The sequence below is a fragment of the Mauremys mutica genome, chromosome 7 (genome assembly GCF_020497125.1).
Source record: "Mauremys mutica isolate MM-2020 ecotype Southern chromosome 7, ASM2049712v1, whole genome shotgun sequence".
Classification (NCBI taxonomy): Eukaryota; Metazoa; Chordata; order Testudines; family Geoemydidae; genus Mauremys; species Mauremys mutica.
In genome coordinates, this window is record NC_059078.1 from 94,613,395 (window position 1) to 94,636,010 (window position 22,616).

General features: G+C 43.4%; 1 long non-coding RNA gene across 1 annotated transcript in view; it reads right to left on the reverse strand.

The window, feature by feature from the left end:
* Nucleotides 1-2,579: 2,579 nt before the first annotated feature.
* The window catches only part of LOC123374812, a 35,121-nt gene continuing 15,084 nt past the window's right edge, over nt 2,580-22,616 (reverse strand). The window contains exon 3 of the long non-coding RNA XR_006581207.1: nt 2,580-2,912. This is a non-coding gene — a long non-coding RNA (uncharacterized LOC123374812). The remainder of the gene's footprint in view (nt 2,913-22,616) is intronic.

The window sequence follows — 22,616 nt, forward strand, 5'->3', positions numbered from 1 at the left end:
TGAAGTTCTCATGCCACCACCACCACAGAACGTGGATGATTTTAAGCAATTCCAGGAACTTTTTAAGAGGGTGGCAATCAGCCAGGACATTCCATTAGAGGAAGTGCAGAAGACAACACAGACTCCTGAAAATCCTCCAACCCTCTGTGCCATCAAAGATCGCACTATCCATAAACGATGCCCTCCTGGAACCCACTGACATTATATGGCAGACCCCTCCCTCCATCCCACCAATATGTAAAAGGGCTGAATGTAAATATTATGTACCAGCTAAGGACATAGACTTCTTATTTTCCCACCCACAGACCAACTCTCTTGTGGTTGAGGCAGTGACCCACAGAACAAAGCAACCACAATAGCGGCCCATACCGCAAGATAAGGACCTCAAATGACTTGACAGCCTGGGCCATAAGGTTTACACCTCCTCCACTCTGAAATTCAGAATTGCAAATTACTCTGCCTTCCTCGCAAGCTATGACTTTGACAATTACAACAAGTTATTTGAATTTACCTCCCATATCCCAGAGGACAGAAGATCAGATTTTTAAATCAGTCCTCGAAGGTCAGCTGGTGTCTACGATGGCACTACAAGCATCCCTGGACATGGCAGACACAGCAGCCCATACTATTGCCACCATGGTAGTGATAAGCAGGTCTTCCTGGCTGTCTTCATCTGGCATCCCTAGAGACCTGCAAACCAAGTGGAGGACTTTCCCTTTGAGAAGGATAAACTTTTTTCCAAGAAAACCAGCGAAGTCCTTCACACCATGAAAGACTCCAGGGCTGATCTGTGCACACTGGGGATATACCCTTCCTTCCCCAGGAGGCAATGGTATCAACCTTATCAGAGGACCTGCGCACAACAATATCACCGGCCCTAGTCAAGACCATATGATAATGGGAGGAACCACAACAGACCTCCCAGGTACAGACAAAACCAAGTGCAACTAACTACATCCCACACATTGGGAAAGAACCAACAATTTTGAAGCCTTGGTCAGGGGTCTACACGACCATCCCTTGGCACCACCGCTTATTTGCCCATTTGGCCACCGCCTCCGGTTTTTCCACCGTGTCTGGCACTGGTCACACAGGACCGCTGGGTCCTGGAAATAGTACAATCAGGCGACTCCATCCCTTTCATTTCATGCCCACCCACCCTTCCCCGTCCCTCTTCAGGGACCCCTCTCACAAGCATCTACTTCAAGCAGCAGTGACTCATCTTCTACAGCTAAGTGCAGTGGAACCTGTACCTGGCACAACATCGGGGAAAAGGGTTTTACTGACCCAGAAGAAAGGCAGAGGATGGTGACCTATACTAGGCCTATGCCAACTGAACAAATTTGTATGCGTACAAAAATTCAAGATGGTCAGATTGGGCACAATAATACCCACGTTGGAATAAGGGGACTGGTTCCTAGCCCTCGACCTACAGGATGTCTGTTTTCATATATCTATTCACCCAGCACACAGACGCTTTCTGCAATTCACAATAGGGCACGACCACTTCCAATACAGAGTGCTACCGTTCGGACTCTCCACAGCACCGCGAGTGTTCTCTAAGACTCTCGCAGTAATGGTGGCCCACCTACGCAAAACACGGAATTATACTTTTCCCCTACCTGGACAACTGCCTTATCAAAGGCCGATCATACGAAGAGACATTAAAAGCCATTTGTTTTACCATCTCCCTCTTCCACAGTCTAGGCCTGCAAATAAACTTCCAAAAATCCACCTTGATACCCACACAGCAAATTAAGTTGATCGGGGCTCATCTGGACTCAATTTTGACCAGAGCCTCACTTCCACACACCAGATTCCTCACCATCACACACATTATCTGTTTCCCCCAGAGTAGAGATAAGAACATGCCTGCAGCTTCTTGGTCACATGGCAGCCACCACCTTCGTGGTCAAATACGCCAGACTACATAAGAGGTGGCTTCAGGGTTGGCTTAGCTCTATATACAAACCCAGCAGGCACAGCCTCCACATGATGCTAACTCCTCCAGCAAAGGTATTAGTCTCCCTACAATGGTGGGCAAAAATGGGAAACATATACATGGGCATCCCCTTCCATCAAAATTCCCCTGTGCTCATGCTCATGACAGACGTTTCCCTGATAGGCTGGGGAGCGCACCTGGGAGACCACACAATACAAGGCAGATAGTCAGAGATGCGTCTGCACATAAATCTTCTAGATATGCCTGCCTCCACTTTCTCCCAATCATAAGGAACAAATCTATTTGGATCTTGACAGACAATATAGCATGCATGTTCTACATCAACAGATGGGGGTGTGGAGGCGATTGCGCTCCCTTGCACGGAAGCCATCCAACTATGGAATTGGTGCATACAACATCTCACAGAGATCACTGCTTCCTACCTGCCTGGGTGTCAGAACACTGCTGCTGACACACTCAGGAGACACTTCTCACAAGAGCATGAATAGGAATTACACCCCATGATACTGCAACAACTCTTCTCCTGCTGAGGCACCCCATCTTTAGATCTGTTTGCTGCAACACAAAACCGCAAATGCCATCTATTCTGCTCCAGAGCGGGACTCAGGACCACGTTCCTCCGAGACACATTCCTCATTCCGTAGAACAAGGTACTCATGTATGCTTTTCCACCGGTCCCACTAACACACGGAGTCTTGCGCAAGATCAAAGAGGACAAGGCCAGGACCATACTTATTGTCCCGGCCTGGCCCAGACAGACATGGTATCCTTACCAGCTGTGCATGTCCATTCACCCTGCAAGACATCTTCCCAACAGACCGAATCTGCTCTTCCAGGGCAACAGTCGGATTCTCCATCCACAACTGCAGAAGTTCCATCTGATGGCATTGTTCCTTCAGGGTTCCAAATACACAAACTAGCTTGTTCAGAGCAGGTCCAACACATCCTCCTGCATGGTAAACGAGACTCCACTCGTAAAACTTACCTGCAAAAGTGGAAACGGTTCTCCATATGGTGCTCCAATAGAAACTTTTGCCACCCTACACCGCTCCTCTCCCTGATATCTTGGACTACCTCTTCCTCAACTAAAAAAAGAGATTATTGCTCAGCTCTATCAGAGTACACCTTGCAGCAGTCATTACCTTCCATGACACACTGGACGGGTTTTCAGTTTTCACCCACCGCACCATAAAACGCTTTCTCATAGGCCTTCAAAACCTTTACCCTGAGATTCACCTACCCACAAATACCTGGAATCTGAACCTAGTTCTCTGGGGTCTCATGAAACCTCCCCTTGAACCACTGGCTACCTCCTCCATACTACTCATGTCCATGAAACTAGCTATAATGTCAGCAAAAAGGGTTGTGGAAATAAGCACACTAATGGCCTACCCTCCCTACACGATTTTCTTTAAAGACAAGATTACAATGCGACCCCACCCCAAATTTCTTCCCAAGGTGGCATCCACCTTCCATCTCAATCAGCCAATACACCTACCTGCATTCTACCCCAAACCTCATAAGAGCCCACAGGAAGCAGCATTACATACTCTTGATATCAGATATGCAGTTGCCTTTTATTTGGACAGAACTAAGGCATTCCGTAAATCCCCTAGACTATTTGTGTCCACTACCGAACAATCGAAGGGTGCTGCTATTTCCAAGCAACGACTCTCCAAGTGGATATCTGAATGTATTAGGTCCTGCTACCAGACCCAGAATGCTCAACTGCCGGAGGCAGGGCCGTCCCTACCTATGGTGATGCCCTACGCAGCCCGAGCACCTGCACCCACCCCTGCGGGAGGAGTGACCGTTCTGCTGGAAGGCCAGTCCCTCCGTGGAGGGGCAGGGGGACTGCACCCAAGGGCCATGGGGCCAGGAGCTGTGGGGGGCAGCAGCAGGGCAGGGAGGCCCAGGGCAGCACAGTGGACTGGAGGGCGGGGGTCTGGCACCAGCAGCAGGAGGAGGGTGGGCCCACCCTCCCGCACTCACCGGTGGCAGCAGGAAGCAAAGCGACCTGGCCCCAGCCTGCTCTGCTCCCCCACCTCCCAGCCCTGTCGCTTGGGGGTGGGGGCTTGGAGGAAGGGGTCAGGCCTGCCCCCACACTCGCCAGGGGCAGTGGCAGGAAGCAACGTGACTGGGAGCTGGCGGAGTGGAGTGGGCTGGGGCCGGGTTGCTTTGCTTCCCGCCGCTGCGGGTGAGTGTGGGGATGGGCCCAACCTCTTCTGCCAGCTCCAGTACCCCTGCTAATCCCACGGGCTGCGTCCCTCGGGGGAGGGGACTTGGGGGCAAGGGGGTAATGGGGGCAGGATGAGGGAGGAGCAATGGAAAGAAGAAGAGGCAAGGCAGAGGCAGGGGCTTGGGGGAAGGGATCGAATGGGGACAGTGCAGGGGCGGAGCAGGGGACTGTCTAGGGGATAGGACTGGCCACTGAAGCCAGCCCTGCATACACAGCATGCAGCTACCTAGGGAACCACAAAATTTGGTGCCCCAAATTACGTGGTGCCCTACGCAGCTGTGTATTCTGTGTGTGCCTAAGGACAGCCCTGTCCGGAGGGCATCAGCACACACTCTACTAGAGCAATGTCAACATCTGTTACATTCCTGCAAAACATACTTATTACCAACATATGCAAGGCGGCCACATGGACATCACACAGGACACTATGGCAGACACCATAGTAGGCCACACATTACTGTCTACCGTTATCAATGACGCAACTCCAATGTCCTACCAACCATAGTGGGTACTGCTTCACATTCATCTGGAGTGGAGCACCCACAGGGACAGCACTCAAAAAAGAGAAGGTTACTCACCTTGCAGGTTCTTCAAGATGTGTCCCTCTGTGGGTGCTTCACTACCCACCCTCCTCCCCTCTACTTTGGAGTACGAATCAAATGACTCTACAATAGAGAAGGAACTGAGCGGGTGCAGGATGCACATGAACAGACAGCAGGGGCGGCTCTAGACATTTTGCCGCCCCAAGCACGGAGGGTCTGCTGGTCCCACGGCTTCGGCGGACCTCCTGCGGCTTCGGCATGCCTGCGGGAGGTCCGCTAAAGCCATGGGACCAGCAGACCCTCCGCAGGCACGCCTGCGGGAGGCCCACCAAAGCCGCGGGACCAGCGGACCCGCCACAGGCAAGCCGCCGAAGGGAGCCTGCCTGCCACCCTCGCAGCGACCGGCAGAGTGTCCCCCACGGCTTGCCACCCCAGGCACGCGCTTGGAGCGCTGGTGCCTGGAGACGCCCCTGACAGACAGACCCTAACGATGATGCAAGATGATAGCTGGGTGCGTGCATCCCAACCAGGCACTGCTAACGAAGATCTCCGATCAACGGCACCAGAACGCATCATCACCTGGAGTGGAGCACCCGCAGGGACACAATCTCGAAGAACCTCAGTTACTGCAAGGTGAATAACCTTCTCTTATAATTTTATTAATATTGGTTTTGCTTCAACATTGAGGTCTCTCCACTGCAGCATATTCTTCTACCAACTGAAAGACACAAGCCTATTATGCAGGAGATGACACTGATCCCAAAGTAGTAGTAGAGTCTGTGCATGCCTTTTCTTTGGGTACGATCCAAAACCCCTTGCAATCAATGTAGAGACTCCTATTGGCTTCAATGGGCTTTAAATCAGGTTGTCTGGGAAAAGAGTGACTGCTGATCTGCTTTTAGTGTTTGTGCTATAATCTACTTTCCTATTCACACATAACTTCCCATAAGGCTGGCTGAGTGCCCTTTAGGGTGACTAGACAGCAAATGTGAAAAATCGGGATAGGGGTGGGGGGGTAATAGGAGCCTATATAAGAAAAAGACCCAAAATCGGGGGTATCCCTATAAAATCAGGATATCTGGTCACCCTAGTGCCATCCCATCCAGAATGAAGGTGTTGCCTGCTGAAGAGGGAAGGAATAAAGGCAGCAAAAACAGCACTGGGGATAGAGTCCATGGTTTTTAAAAAATGAAGATATGACTGTATGCTCCATGTAGTATCAGATTAGCATAAACTTGGTTTGTGTTTATTCTAGGCATTCTCTCTCCAAGTTTCTTCCTATAATATAATATATACACCAAAGGAAACTCTCATTAATTGGCAGTTGGCTTTTGCTTGCTAAGTTAAAAGCTAAGCTTAACGCTTCACAGGAATTTTCACAATTGAGGCTGTACATTTTCCAGTATTTCCAGAATACTTCACCTAATTTTCCCACAGTCATTGTCTAGGCGTAGGTCTGTAGTCTAAACCTCAAGTTAGATAGACCAGCACTGCACTGTCGCAATTTTCAAAGCCTTAAATAATTAAGGAGCAGGGATTCCTTTTTTGTTCTCGGTACAGCACCTAGCACAATGGAGTCCTGGTCCATGATTAGGGCTTCCAGGTGCTATGGTAATACAAATAATACTACAGAGGACAGCACGTATGAAACTGTTCTCAGAACAAATGAGAACTAAACATACGATAAATGAGCCTGTCACATGACACACTGTCATTGAGATGTCATGATTAAAAGAGAATGCCAGTGGAATAAAATGTTGATCTAGGATAACAGTCTCCTACTGCTAGGTGAATACTGAGGCACAGCAAAAAAATGTGGATTTTCAACAGGTGCCATTTGTTTCCAGCTCAATTACTTTGCTGCTATTATATTGAGTGATTAATGTTGTAGGTGCTGTCATTTTCACTGATCAGTGACAATGCTCACTGAATCTCTTTTGAAAAATTGCATTCTGATTATCACAGATTAGACACATTTCCTCCATACTTCGGCCAATTAGAAAAAAATATAAACTGTATTTCTGTAAATAAGATTTTTTTTTTACAATTTGTTGGAATATGCTCTTTAAAATATTGGCCAAAAAAGATTTTCTTGGGGAAACTCTTCTAAATTTGAAATATAATAAGAAACACTTATTCCAGACAGGACAGTGGCAATACAATAATGGATCACCATGTAAAACATAAAAGAAGGAGAAAGAAAATAGACAAAAAAAGGAAATGGAATTAGAGAAGGAAGTGAAGAAATTCAAAGCAGAATGCAAGAAGTGACATGACATGAAAAGCTTTAAAGTGATCTGATATAAATGTATTTAATATTATTTGTATTCTAGTAACATCCCCAAAGGTTCTAACACAGGCAATGTGTATTTTACATGTATAATAGGAAGAAACAGCAACTGCCCAAAAATGCTTGTAATTGTGCATCAACTGGAAAGTGGGTCATTTCCACAGAAAATTAGAGGAACTCACACTGTTGTGGCCATCTAGACTTGGACTCATTCTGAGCATTTTCAGTGCCAAAAACAAAAACTCAAAATGAAGCTTTTTAACCTTCTAAAGCAAAACCTTTCATGTGGAGCTTAGCCCTGTTCAGTGGCTGATGATAAAATAAATACTGGCTTCACCTGTCGAGAAGGCACAGCACTAACTATGTTTTTAATATTTGTGTGTCGGTTCCTTCATGAACCATGGTGGTTGGATAGGAATGATTGGGTGGAATATCACTGGTGAGACAAGAGTTCAGTTGTGGCTCACTGCTGATTTGTTAGACTCAGGTGCCCCCTAGAGGAGCAGACAGCAGCAGCCTCAAGGCTGAGCAAATACTTTTCATCCCTCACCCGTTTAGCCTTCTGCACAATGCCAAGAGTGTAGGGAGGAGTTTCTCAAGGTATATATGAGAGGGAATGTGAAATTCTAGGCCAAAGGGGACTGTTTGGCTTAAGATTTATTACAAGAAAAATAATATGCATATGAGAAAGAAAGTATACAGAGTGTCAATGAAGGCTTCAACATCTCTTCCTTTAACTTTATTCTGAAAACACACGCGTTCCCAGAACATTATGCCCAACTATTTCCCTCAGAGACAAGCTAATAAACCAAATCACAGAAAAAACAAAACAAAAATGTGGCTCTAGAAGTTGTGGCTCTAACCCCAAGGTGTGCTTACTATCACTACTGCGTCACTTCCTTTTGTTCTGACCCAGCCTATTTTCTTCATCTCTATGTTCAGTCTAGAGCTTAGATTCCTGGGCTGGGACATAATGTTCACATTTTCTGATTTGCCCACCCCAAGCTTTCAAAATGAAAACAGGAAGGATTTTTTCACCCCATGAACAACATTGTACAAGTGGCTAGGCACAGTAGAAGTGAGGATTGCCATCTTTTGAAGAATCAGGTATTAGGTGTGGAGGCAAGTTATGAGACTTGATGGATTAATTAACCACATGGAACATGAACTAATCCAGTGTGGTAAATCTTGAGTCAAATTTGCCAGAAGTACATCCTCCAAAGCATGTATGTCCAGTGCACTCAGCACAGAAAGCAATGGTGCGCGTATGTATGCTATGCCCGAGCCAATCCCCCATTTTCACATGCACAGGAGTAGTCACACTTTGGAGGACTATAAAAGCCCCCTAGGGCCTTACAATCTGTACCATTCACACAAACATATTTCCAGAAAGGCTTGTAGAAACTGCTTCTACATTGACATTTGGGTGTAGAAATGCATACCTGATTTAATTAGGCCACTCTATTTTGCCAACACCCTCTTGTGAAACATATCCCTTGTGTCTTCATCACGTGATGAGTAGCCAAAGGAGTAGGAATGTGAGCTAACTGGCTAATGTATTGCTTACCTCTGTGCATGAATCTTTCCCTGATGCCTCTCCAGTTTTCTGTGACTCAGTACGTGTTTGTTAGCATTATAATAGGCCTAGGTGGAACCTTGGTCAGTATTCTTCAGTACAAGGGAAAGAAGAACAGACTGAAGTGAAGGGACATTATTCTCTCTTCTCAGGTTATTTTTCCTATTATTGCACACCAAGATTGTGGCAAATTAACTGCTCTTGCTAGGAAAAGAACCAATAATTACAGGATTTTAGGTCAACTGCTGGGGCAGCACAGATTCTCTATTACATGTCCAAAACATCCTACTTCCTTACATGTCCAAAACATCCTACTTCCTTCAGGCTAAAATTCCACAAGACAAAAGGAAGGATTTTTTCAGCCTACACTCTTGTTTTTGAGAAAAAGCTTTCCTCCTAGTCCTTTAGACTGCGAGGCCTCCTGGCTCCTGCCTTTCATATTCCTCATTTTGTGAGCTTTTCAGCTGTCAGTTTACATCCTGGATCCTCTGAAAACCAGATCTGTGCTCCTAGTTAGGCTTGTTAAGGTTCCCCTCGAGGATCTCTTACCTTTCATTTTGGCTAGCTGCCACTTAGGCCCTGAAAGAATCCTACTGCTCTTCCCCTTTGCAGTTCCAATAATGGCACAGTGCTCTGAAGGTAGGAAGCATAGGGGCAACTGCATGTGCGCAGCAGGATGATGGCATGGAGGGGAGCGCACTGACACCCTTACTTTTATAGCTCTGTATTGAACTACAGCTGGGCACAGTTTTTTGTCCAAAACTATTTTTAGACCTGAAACATTTTCCCCACCTCCAGAACTGCCAGCAAAGAAAAAAGTGGGTTATTTGCAGAGCTCTATACAAAACTGCAGCTCGGCTGATTTAGGAACTGTTGGTTTGCATGTGTTTATGGGGACCCACCAAGGGCTGGAGACTGTTGCATCTAGTGCTTAGAGCTAGAGCTTGTCAAGAGATAAAATCATTTAGAACCACTACTGAAAGTATTACTGATTTTTGCCTGATATTCAGTACATAAAAAATGCAATATCCATTTGATAAAAGTTTTCACTGAAAACAGAACATCTGGAAAAAAAATCAGCAGTTTTCACAAAATGTCAGTTTTTTAAAAAAGCCTACTTTTCAAGAAGAAAAACAACCTAAAAAAATTTTACTTTAAAAATTTCACCCAGCTCTACCTGGAACACCAACAACAACACTTGCCTCTATATTCATGGAGTGCAGAGTATGCTACCAAACACCTAGGACAGAGGTAGGCAACCTATGGCTCATGTGCCAGGTGGCACATGAGCTGATTTTCAGTGGCACTCACACTGCCCAGGTCCTGGCCGCCGGTCTTGGGGGCTCTGCATTTTAATTTAATTTTAAATGAAGCTTCTTAAACATTTTAAAAACCTTATTTACTTTACATATAACAATAGTTTAGTTATATATTATTATAGAAAGAGACCTTCTAAAAACGTTAAAATGTATTACTGGCATGTGAAACCTTAAATTAGAATGAATAAATGAAGACTCGGCACACCACTTCTGAAAGGTTGCCGACTCCTGACCTAGGATGTCTTCACTGCAGAGTTAACCTGGGCTATTACCTGATTTTAGCTTGAACTCCCCTGCCATCCAGAAAAAAAAGCTTTTATTTGGGTTTGGAGGTGCTTTTAGCCCCAGAGTAGTTTATCTAGCTGGGGGTATGGGCTCCATCTTAACTTTAACTCCATTCTAACTTTGCAGTGAGGACACCAGCTCAATAACTTGAATTCTGATAGTCCTTCAATGTCTCCCACAATCCCTCCCTTTCAAAATACAGACAAGTTCTCTCACAACTGACCAGGGAAAAAAATCATAGAGCATATAAACACAAAGACACATGGTATGTGTCCCTGACACACATGAGACACATGGGTGAGTCCAGAAAACTGAGGATGCAGTAAAGCAGGTATGGCTATAGAGTGGAGGTGTTCAAAGCCAGGCTAGGCTAACCCAGGTGCTCAGACCCAGGTACCACTCACCTGGGCTAACTGCAGTGAAGATATACTCTGAGAGCACTGTTGTGCTATGTTACCATATAGATTATACACATCCAGTGTTTTGTGGATAATCTATACACACAAATGATAAAGAGCAGAAGAGAGCCTATAATTTGCAAAAACTAATCTAGCTAAGAAAGTCAGTCTATCAAGTAATATGAATAGAAGTTCAAGAGGAAAAAAAACAAACTGCATTTTGGCAACTAATCACTAGGTGGTGAAGATGTACATAAGGAATATTTCCTTTTGATCAGTTATCAGCTGTCAGCAGAAAAGGACGACACATTCAGGACATTTATAGTAGTAACTTTCCCAAAAGTTTTATTCTGAAAATGGTATGCAAGAGTGAGTTCAATGTGCATACTTATAGAAAAGGAAGCAACTATAGAAACGGCTATGCAAATAGCTGATACTGCATCTGAACCGTGGTAGTTCACAAACAGTGACAGAAAAAAGGAAGTAATAAAGAAACCTTGAAAAAAAATGAAGACATAGGTGACTGTTGCTTTAACTGATTGAAAAGAGCAAAATAATTGTGGTTGGCATTTGGCTTATGCACATCTGTTGCCTTAGATCACACAAGTCCGTAATTTACTTTTTATGCCCTCTAGCTCCACCTACTGGAACTGACTCACTGTTCTAAAAAAACCCACCACAATTCCTCACCTTCCCCTCTAACCTAAACCATATAAAATTACAGCTCCACATTTATCGCTGATGTAACTAACTCCACTGAATTACACCAAGTATGAATTTGGCCCAAGAAATTTTAAGGATAGTCAAAAGGCACATAGACCAATGTGTCCATCCTTTTCACATTTTATCATAAAAGTTTCCCTGTGACAGCTTGTGCCGTTCCAGGATATTGAGTTCAGCAAAACTCAAACTTAAAAAAAAATAAATCAGGAAATACAGAGGTAATGTATACACATCCATGTAACCTTAACTGTTCCCCCATGGAGCTGGTAACAGCCAATGGCAGTGAGAATTATCTACATGCACTCCAGCTGTATGCACTGTGTTAGCTTTAACTGTATTGCATGTTTTAAATGGTTGAGCAGCAGGGGGCAGATTAATCGAGATGTATTTGTGAGTTGAGGAGATGGTGATTGGTTTGGGGAACATTTCAGAGCTGGGATTCTGTAGTGGGGGGGACCAAAACTGGACGCAATATTCCAGGTCTGGCCTCAGATGTGGCCTAATCCCTTTGGATGCAGGTCATGTAAACTGTATATAATTCTATGGTTTGCTGCTCGCAATGCCTAGTTGGGAGTTAAGAGAAAATGCTTTCTTGGGTATCAGGATTTCTGATATGAGGATTTCCCCGCCTGACATTCTTTGGAGTTTTGGATAGAATATGGAGTGAAGAAAACAACCCAACCCAGGGAAAGAGAAGTTTGACATATGTTCTAAATTTCAAGATCACAGGTAATCCTAGTCCTAAAATAAACATCCAGTGATTTAACATATCTTGTTACATGGACTGAAAACATCAGCCACTAGAAAGTCATGGTGGAGCTTATTTGCTTTGTAAATAATATTGCAGTCATTGCAATCATATTCAGTTTGGAGTAAATTTGAATTGACAGTCCATCGCACAGCTGTAAAATTTATATTAAGTTTACAGGCTCTTTACCATCAGATTTCATGACACTCATTTCATCGTTCTGTTGCCTCAGTCACTGCAGTGACAATGCTGTCACATTACAAGTTATTTTGAGTCAGGGGTATCGTAATTACTTTGCAATAATAATTCAGATCCACAGTCACAAGTGGTATACCAATCATATTGCTTTTGCATCAGTGATATAATAATTCATTAATACCATTATAAAATTGTACTTCTACAGTCAAGGCACAAAATAAAAAAAAGAAAAAATAGCAAACTAAGTTTTAAGGAGGACTGTTTCTGGAGACTGATAAATATTAGTGTGATGGCCTGAAACTTCAGTCTGTAAACAAAATGAGAAATCCTTCTTTTTCTGTGGGGGCCCTTATCAAGATTCATTGGGTCCCAACAAGTTTTTTCATCTCAGCATACAAATCATCTCAGTTCCCCTCCCCCAAGACAAATCATCTCAGTTTTTTCCATTTCAGCATACAAATGACAGCCACCAAGCAAGGTACTCAAGTGGGAATTCCATCTTTTGTTCTACCACTGATGCTGAACTACTGGGCAGGAAGGAAGGACTGAAACTTATTTCAACCTTGTGTGTTTGTAAGAAATAACAGGCCAAATTATGAGGGGCAGGGATAGCTCAGTGGTTTGAGCATTGGCATGCTAAACCTAGGGTTGTAAGTTCAATCCTTGAGGGGGCCACTTCAGGATCTAGGGCAAAAATCAGTACGAGGTCCTTTCCAGTTCTAGGAGATAGGTATATAGCTAATTATTATTTTATTTATTTAAGGAGGATTTTTTGAATGAGGTGTGACACTAGGCAGTCTCTAAACTGAGCCAACTCAGTACTGATGCAATCACTGAAAAAAAAAATATAACCAAGATTACAGAATTTGACTAAGATGTGCATTTCAATTAAGATTCTTCTTTAGCATGTCTCAAACTAGACCTTTCATTTTCAATAAATCATTTCCCTTTCTATTGGATGTCTGGGGATGTAGCCTCCAAACATTGCTCAAATCCAAAACTAGTCTAACTTACTTTATTCAAGATAAAATACACTAGCAGAGCTGACAGAATGGTAAAAAAAGCCTGATTCAACAATTTTATTTGTGAATCTGAGCCCAGTCTGAGTTCAATCCCCTGCTATTTGTTTTTTTATTCAGAATGGGCATTCATGAAAAAGTGTTCACAAATCCTGAAGTTCTGAGAAGCTTGCACAAATGATTGTTTGTCCAATACTTTGTACCAGTAGTCCATTACTCATTAGCAGTTATTTGTTTTTCTCTGGTTTAAAAGAGTTCAGTCATTTCATCAGGGACCAGATCCAATATCATGTGACTTAGATGATAACATCAATAACAAAATTGTGAATAGTCATTGAGATCAGTTTGTGAACAGTAAAGGAAAAAGGATTAATCAGGGTGAAATCTAGCCCATACAAAGCCTTTGGGCAGCACAGCTATCAAAACTGCTTATGTGGGACTTCAGAAGTGTATAGGCCTTGTTGAATTTCATACCCAAATTATTTGGTGGATACTTATGCACACAACAAATGCATTTGGAGAAATGAGGATCAGTTTGTGAACAATTAGATTAAGATCAGGCTAAATTCATAATTATTATTATTCACACTGAATAATATTGATCCACTTTTCTAGGGGCTATAAACATCCACTGTCCAAGTTTTAAAAACTTTTTGGAGCAGGGTCCTTGTTCTTGTACATCCAAAAAGATCTGGGAAACCCATGGTGGCTATGTAAATAGTGACATAGTTAACTTAAAAGTAAAAGTATGACATAGCTATACAACTATGGAGTACGGCCCAGTACCTCTCCTTCTTTATCATCTTCCCACACCCTAAAATGCATCAGTGACCACTATTTATTTCAGTCTTGGGCTGGTCTATTCAGGCTTCTGAGTGTCATATTAATGGATTTGGCTTCTTTCTGTATTCTTCTGCATAATATTCCTTTAAGTTACCCTCTTTCCAGGTGGTATTCATATTATCACAATGTGGAAGTCGTGTTGCTGGCATCCTCAGAGCATATCCTAAATATGTCTTTTTACCCGTTTGATGCTTCAGATTGGGTTGCTCTACTTAGAGTTTCTGATGTTGCGGGAAACTCATTCCAATGAACTAATTTTATCAAATTCCATTGTAGATTTCCATTACGCTGCTCCATGAAGGAGGACAGACATGAGGTTCAGCGTTCATAATTCAGATTTGTGTATCAGCTAACCATGCTACTTTTCCAAATCTTTTCAAGTTTATGAAAGTTGTTTGCTACTTTTGCTATTTGTTGCTGGACATTTAGCATGTTGCCACCATTTTCCACTTGCTGAAAACAAACCAACTTGTTTTGCTGTGTCTGCCAAAAGCTGGGTCTTTTCTTCCACTAAGGAATATGATGAACTAAGCAGGCCAATGTCATCAGCAAAAACAAGGTCCTCTAACTGGGCTTTACCATTTGTCCATAAAATTTCTTGATTGCATTCTGTGGTTACTTTCCTCATGACAGTCAATGACCAGTTCAAAACAAACAATAGTGGGGCTATAATACACCCTTTTCTTACTCCAGTTGTCACTGAAAAGCATTGACTCATGTTGTCCACATCTCTGACTGCATATTTGGCATTATCATTTGGATCCTTGATGATTCTCGTTATTTTTGCTGGTGTTCCATAGCATGACATAATTTTCCAAAGATTGTCTTTGTGTATGCTATCAAAAGCCTTCTGGAAATTATGAAATTTATCTCAGGAGGTTCTTGCCTTTTCATGCTTTCACGTTTTATAATATGTCTGACAAAACAATATGGTGTGTACATGATCTCAGTGGTCTAAAACCTGTGTGTTCCTCTCTGAGCAAGAGATCTGTTTCTTGATATGGTCCAGGCTGAAATTGCACACAATTATCCCAGCCATTGAGATAAATGTGATTCCTCTCCAGTTATTAGTTAGCAAGGCCTCCCTTTCACTGGGTTGGGTTGTTTTCTTCACTCCATAGTCTATCCAAAACTCCAAGGAATGTCAGGCGGGGGGAGGAGGGGGGGAGAGAGGAGAGAGGCCGTTTTGTCACTTGTTTTAATCATCTCTCCACTAATGTTATCCTCTCCAGTTGCTTTCCGATTTAAGTTTACTGATGGCTTTTCTAACTTCTTCCATTTAATGTCTCCTAAGTCAATATCAAGCTCTGGTGATTGGTCTTCATCATGTATTTCTAATAGTTCACTTGGACTTGGTTTATTTAAAAAAGCCTGAAAATGTTCTGCCCATCTTCTCTTAGTTATTCTTCTGTACTAAGGAGACGTTCCATACGCATCTTCCATAGGGCCTCCAATAGTACTAGTCTCCTATTTGCCATTTAATTGTCTTATACAAGGTTGTAAGTAGCTCTGACCTATCCTTATTATAAATGGATTTGTTTAAAAGATAGGGGTAAAAAAAAACCAACCCTTTCTGTGGATCTAATTTTCATAAGGATAATGGAATCATGCATATTCAATGTGTACATAAATACAGACCTAAATGATAGGACGTACAAAGCACTTAGGAATGCAAGTCTCATATTGAGTGATTCAGCATCATTAGAGGTAAACTAGGTGTGGTTTTTAAATCAGTAAGGCTGTATTAGCATAAGAGTTTTAATTACAAAAAGTCAGAAACACTAATGAAAAGCATTTTTCCATTCAAGACCTCCTAATTACTTTATGTTAAATGCATAAGGGCTCAGTTCTGTGAGTTGATGTACCCTCTCAATTCCCACTGAACTCAATAAGAGAAAGAGGATTGGGCCCAGATCCTCAGAAGGTATTTAGGCTTCTAATTGCCACTGAAATTAAAGGGAATTAAACACCCTTGAGGATCTGGGCCCTAGCTCTTTGCAGAATTGGGCCTATAATTTACAAACTATGTCCTGATCCTGCATGGAGACACACACAGCCTAACCACTGCACTTGTATAGATCCCCACTGATGTCAATGAGGTGCAAGTGTTTATCCATACAGATCAGTATGCAGGACAGGGCTCTAGCTGACCATGAAACAGCACAGGGAAGCAGCAAAGAATCCTGTGGCACCTTATAGACTAACAGACGTTTTGCAGCATGAGCTTTCGTGGGTGAATACTTCGTCGGATGCAAGAGCACAGGGAAGAGAATTTGTAATTATAGTAAAGGTTTAAGAAAAAATCAAAACCACTACGATACTACTAAGCTCAGAGGTAAAGCTTTCTTTTTGTAATATTTTTTCAAAGTTTATTTATTACAATCAAGTTCATTCTGTAGTGAAAATACAAATGCAAGTTATTTTCATGTTTGTTTTTAAAAATGCAAGTATACCACTATATATGAACATTCAACATATTTTATATACACTCTTACAGGGTGGAAGACTTTTACAGGCCTCCCCCCACTAAGAATGCAAGGCTCTTCTGTTGAGTTATCCCAAGTTAATGTGAATCAAAATTCAGGCCAAGTATGCTGAGTTACATTGGTAGGTAGATGTGATTACCTCTTAACGGGATATAAAGATGTGAAGAAACTTGTTTTTGCACAGAACGAACTAGTACACAGCAGGTTGTGAAGGGAAAACTTAGGCAGGGGCAAGCTCATGTGGTTTATACTGTGTTGTACCTCAAAATGAACAAAGGAAAACCAAACCCCAGGAAGGACAAACTTGGGGTCTGTGCACTCTGTTCAAAATGAGTAGGGATTCTGTCCATTTCTTTAATATGCTGGCCAGACATGACCAGCCAAGGAGATAGCAGACATGCTTCTATTCCAGAATGGCTCTGATGTATTCTTGAGAGAATTTGTTCTTGGTATTATGATTCTATTGCCTTTACATACGATGCTATTTTGAACACTCAGTTCCTCTCTATTGTTCCAGGATTCCCTGGAAAGCAGGTGGGGTTTCTCCCCTGGTGTCTGGCCATCCTGACCAAAAAAATTGATGTAAGCACTTCTAAATCTTTGTCTTATATAGCTTGTTCACAGACTCTTTCTGGCTTCTGCCTTGAAACTGGCATGTCATAGGAGGCACTACTCACTACTGGTCTGGCACCTCCTTCTGGTCATTCTGGGAATTAGCTCGAGGTCAATGCCTCCTTCCATGCCATCGTTCTGTCTCTTTCACAGGTCTGTAGCTCTTCTGTCATCCCTGGAACCACAGCATCCACTTCATGACTCAGCCCTGCAGGTGAGTCACTCAGCGTTCCCCTCTTCCACAGTAACAAATTCTCTTCTCCCTAGCAGTTATAGACAGTCTTCCCTTCCACTACCTCAGTGCCACTCCTTCAGTGGCTGGTAGGGGAACCTGGGCCCACTCTCTACTCTGCTGAGCTGAGGGTCCCTGGACTGGAACCCAGTTCTGGGCTTTCCTCTCTTAGCCCTCACTGCTCCTTCCCTCCACTGCTTCCTACCACACCTGGTTCCCCTTCTCTCTTTGGGAGTACCAGCATCAAAAAACCCTTCCCAGAAAGTAACTGCTACCTGCTTTCCTACAGCCATCCCCAGAAGCCCCCTTGCCGCTCACACTCCTAGGCTTTATACTGGCCCCACTTGTTCCTGCCCAGCTGAGCCTACTTCTAATTAGTAGAATGCACCCAGTGGAGTTAATTGGCTTACCTGGTCACTTTCACCCCATCCAGGACTGAAAGGGGTTGTCATCCCCAGCACATAGCTGGCTGGGTTAATGCTTTGTCTTTCTGTTTTCTATATTTCCGCCAGGTTGAGGATCTCATTCTTGTTCAGTTGCCCAATTTTCATGCCACAAGGCCTTTCTGGATTAGAAGTCAGGTATGTACATCTAAGCTGTAGCATTGCAGTTTCCGTAGTATGCTCTGAAGGCATTTTGGTGTCACTGACAGTGGCTTTTTTAAAATGGTCTAGAGGATAATCACTTTCTACTCTAGTTGTTTCCCATCCTTGAAAATACTGGCTGAATTTTTCACATGCAAACACTATTCCAAGACATTCCTTTTCAATTTAGGCATGTCCTTGGTTGGTTGGCAACGGTGACCTTGATGTCCTTTTTGTAGGGTTGCTGCCCAAAGCCCCATCACACTGGCACCACATCATGTGGTTGCCTCTTTATTCACATCATATGTTTCAGGATAGGATGTTGGTCACCATCTCTGCAATTCCTGAACTGATCTTTAGGTGTGAGCATCTGCTCTATTCTGAGTTTTGGGGTCAGGTCATAGCCTTTGGTAGGTCAGCAACTGTCTCACATATGGTATTGCAGTCAATTGAAACTTCACCTTGTTTTCATTTAATTTTAGATTGACTTCAAGTCTTTTCTAGCAGACAGATTAGGTTAGGGTTGTGATCTGTCACAGCTTCCCCTATGCTATCTCCATGTCCAGATACTGGACAGTCATCAGATATGATGATGATTCTTGCACCTCCTGTTAGTTCATCTTGCTGGTGACACTGATATTCTTCTGATCCCAAACAGTATTCTCAACCATCTGTATCTACCTTGCACAACTTTGGGTTGTTTAATGTTTTTACTGTGCTACCTGGGACATTACCTGTGTCTGATCCACTTATGGTCTGAATTTGGATGGGAGCTTGTTCATTAGCTTAGTATATATTTAAAGCTCTTGGTAGAGATAATGCTCAGAGTCCACACACTCATCCAAGTTTCTGTATTTCTCATCTCTATTACTAATCTATCATGCATTTTAAGATTTGATAATTGCATAAGTCATCCATGTGTGATTGGCAAGATCTTGATCTATTATTTCTCTAGATTCTTGATTTCAGTGGTTGAAAAGATAGCGTATGACACATTTAGTGGAATTTTACATGGATTCTCCCCCTGTGCTGCTGACATACCCAGGTGCTAATAGATCATGTGGCAGCTTTCACCCCTTAGAGCTTTTAGTGTGGCTGCTTGTGAACGGCTGACCTGTCTCTTCCAGCCAAGGAAGGATTCATACCAGACGACCCAAGGTTGATTCAGGTTCTTCCTTCCAGGCACAGTTCCAGTTTATGTTCCACACATAAAGTGAGGCTTTTCCTCTGAACCAAGGTCTTCTGTGGAGGCCTTTCCCCTTGCCCCTCCTCTGCCTCCACTCCAGCACCTGCCACAGAAGCCACAGTGCTTCCTACAGCTCATCACCTGACACCTTCCCTGAGTACATCTCATAATCCTATCTTGTTCGAAATAAGGCTAGAAGGGATAGACTATCCCATTACACTGCTCTTTTCTTTTTATCCAGACCCTTTGCATTTGTGAACTTTTCCCATTCTGATCTAAGGAACGTGCAATGGCTAAAACACATTCCAGATCCTGTGCAGATGGCCATGAGGATCTTTTATTCTGGCATGATTTTCTCTGGTTTTTCTTTTGTTCTGGGATTTTCCCTCCCCTCCCCTCCAATATTCTTAATTTGATTCCATGTACATGCAGGAGTCAGCTCACTTCTGCCAGCTGTTCAGTGCTCATGCATTAGAGGAGAGAAAGCCAAGACACTTCAATATTCCTGCTTTATTCCTTCCTCCACATATACTGTGTTCTCTCAAACATTTCTACACACATACTCCTCACTCCTCAAAAGTAGATTTTTCTAAGTTCCATTGTCATACTGTAGTGCTCCTAGAAAGAACCTATTTATTAATAATAGATGTGACTAGAACTTTATGTTCCAGCTATTCCACACAGCTGCAGTGACTCATAAGTCTCCAGGGCTGTGGTGTTCCGTGTTCAAAACCCCCAGTGCTAAAGGTGCTTTCAAGAGAACTGGTTTATTTGGTGTCTGGTTCCAACTGCCCGTGCATATTGTAACAGATTGCAACTACATACCATACAGGGTATCATACTGTATTAGGTTTATAAGTGATTTATGAATCATGGTGGGCCTGGGATCGTATGCAACCCCAGGGTGGGAGGGTTACCAGAGCTCCTTCAGTAACTAAAACCAGGGTATGATTAAGGTGAATCATGCAGGATATAACCCCCCGCAGAGAAGTACAAGCCCCTAGGGAGGTTGCCCTTTATTAGTTCAAACTGGGTTTAATAGAGACCAACAGCCAACACAAGGACTTTTGGCATAAAAGGGCTGAATTCAGCAGACAGAGCATTCCCTCTGATCCAGCAAACTGACAGGGCCAACTGTTCATGGCAGGAAACACTGTGGCCTACTATGATCCCATAAGACTAGTGGTTGACCTCAATTTTTTAGCACATGTGTATAGGTTATTTTTTATTGTTTTTAATGTGTTTTCTCTGTAGAGCTTTTACCCTCAGAAAAAATGCATCCTGTTTCATGAAGGGTGGTTGGTAACTTGTACAGTGATGCTGGAACAGTTTTTATAGTGGGGGTACCAACGATAGAAACCATATATTGGTTGTTCTTACTACTTCAAGCCAGGGGGTATAGTACTGTGGAAGCAGGGAAAGAATTAACAAGGATTTGAAGGGGATTTTAATGCATGTCAGTCAGTTAGCAAGAGTTAGGCCAGCTGTAACCCTAATGACGTGAGACTTGTAGAAGCAAGGATAGTGTGAGTCGAGAGGAAAAGAACTGTGTAAAAAGTTATTACGACCTTGTAACTGATAACCAAATATGCAGACTGGTGTCTTTTAGGAGTGAGAAAAATAAGATAGCAGGATGGCTTATGTATAAACAAAATGCAGCTGTTGCTCATTATTGTCTGTATTATTGCTAGTTATTGTCTGTAACAAAGGTATAAATGCTTGCTGTAATTGTTTACCAGTTGAGAGACCTGTCTGGGACTGGGGCGACCGTGTGTCCTAGGGCACTCTCTCCCTCCATTGTAATTACTGGAGAAATAATAAAGTATTTGATTTTGCTGCACCCAAAGAAAAAGCGAGAACTGAGTTTTTCTCCGACAGTACTTTCCTCAGTTCCAGCACCTATGCTGCTGTATACTGTTATAGCCCCTTGAGAAAGATTAATCACTGCTGCTGGACTCTGATCAGATCTCCTGTGGAAGTCACAGTGAGATGCAGAGGGAATGCAAGCCTAGAGCCCCAGGCTGGAGGGAGAGACCAATAGCAGCCTGATACCTCACGTGATTGAATTCAAAGAAGAGTTGCCAGGAGTGGGGAGGTCAAAGGTACAGTTTACCCTGAAACTATGACACATAACACGAGTTTTACAGTGTCCTGTCCAGACTCTTCTGGGAACCTCGGCCCTTAACAGCATAGCCTCTAATATCACAGGGGTGAGCACCTATAAGTAAGAGCACCCCATAAGCCAGTGGTGGGCAACCTGCAGCCCACATGCAGCGGGGCAATCCGATTGTGGGCCACGAGACATTTTGCTGATGTTGACTGTCTGCAGGCACTGCTCCCCCACACTTCCCCATGGCTGTGGTTCACAGTTCCTGGCCAATGGGAGCTGCAGCCAGATTATCCTGATGGGCCGTATGCAGGCCACAGCTTGCCCACAACTCCAGTAAGCTCTCGCTTATGGGGGAAGGGAGAGGGCAGAGAATATCTCCAGAAATTAGGAGTCTGCAAAGGGCATATAAAGCCATCTTGCTCCCTTCCCAGAGCTTGGCTGCAACCTCCAATCAGGGCTGTAATCGCTAATAATAATTTATGGCCAGGGTGGTGGTTTGCCTTTATGTGAAAGACAGGCCTAAGCATGATACTCAGGCATTGACTCAAATACTAACAATTTACACCTGGGGCAGGGTAAGAGGCGTGCAAAGCATAAAATTAAAGTTAGCAGACAGGCTATTAAATTCTCCCGTGTCTTGCAGCTCCAAGGCAATGATCAGAGGAAATTAATAGTATGCCAGTATATTCAGTTAAGGTACTGTGAATCCACGGCTTGCTTTCCATCTAAAACTTAGGCCCATCTACCTCATCTCTCAGGGCTGTTCAGAATGTCACACCCTGTCCCAGGTAGTTAGGTTGACCTAACCCTCTCTGTAAAACACAATGAAGTCAACAGAAGAATTCTTCCAGAACCTAACTACTGTCTCCTGAGGGAGTGAATCTACAATAGTGACGGGAAAAAACCCTTAGTAGTGTTGATGTATCCTAATATAATAGTTTCCCAGGTGCAGTCCATGGGCTGCTGGCTGGTGCCATGATTCTGCCACTTATTTCCATCTGGAAGGAGCAGAACAGAGAGGTAGAGCTCGGAGGTGAAAAGAGCAAAGGAAGAAAGTGTAATTAACTTTTCCAAGAAGGCCACACTAAAGAGAAAAAGTTATTCTGGGAAACTCATTTTTAACTGTAAAAAATTGTTGTAGTCGTCACAGGGATGTTATAGGATCACAAATGATAAAAGTTGGTCCTCATGACCACGAATAGAAGAGGAGGTATTCGTGAGACATTGAAACGTGTAAGGCCTGTTAAAAGAAGAGCCATATAG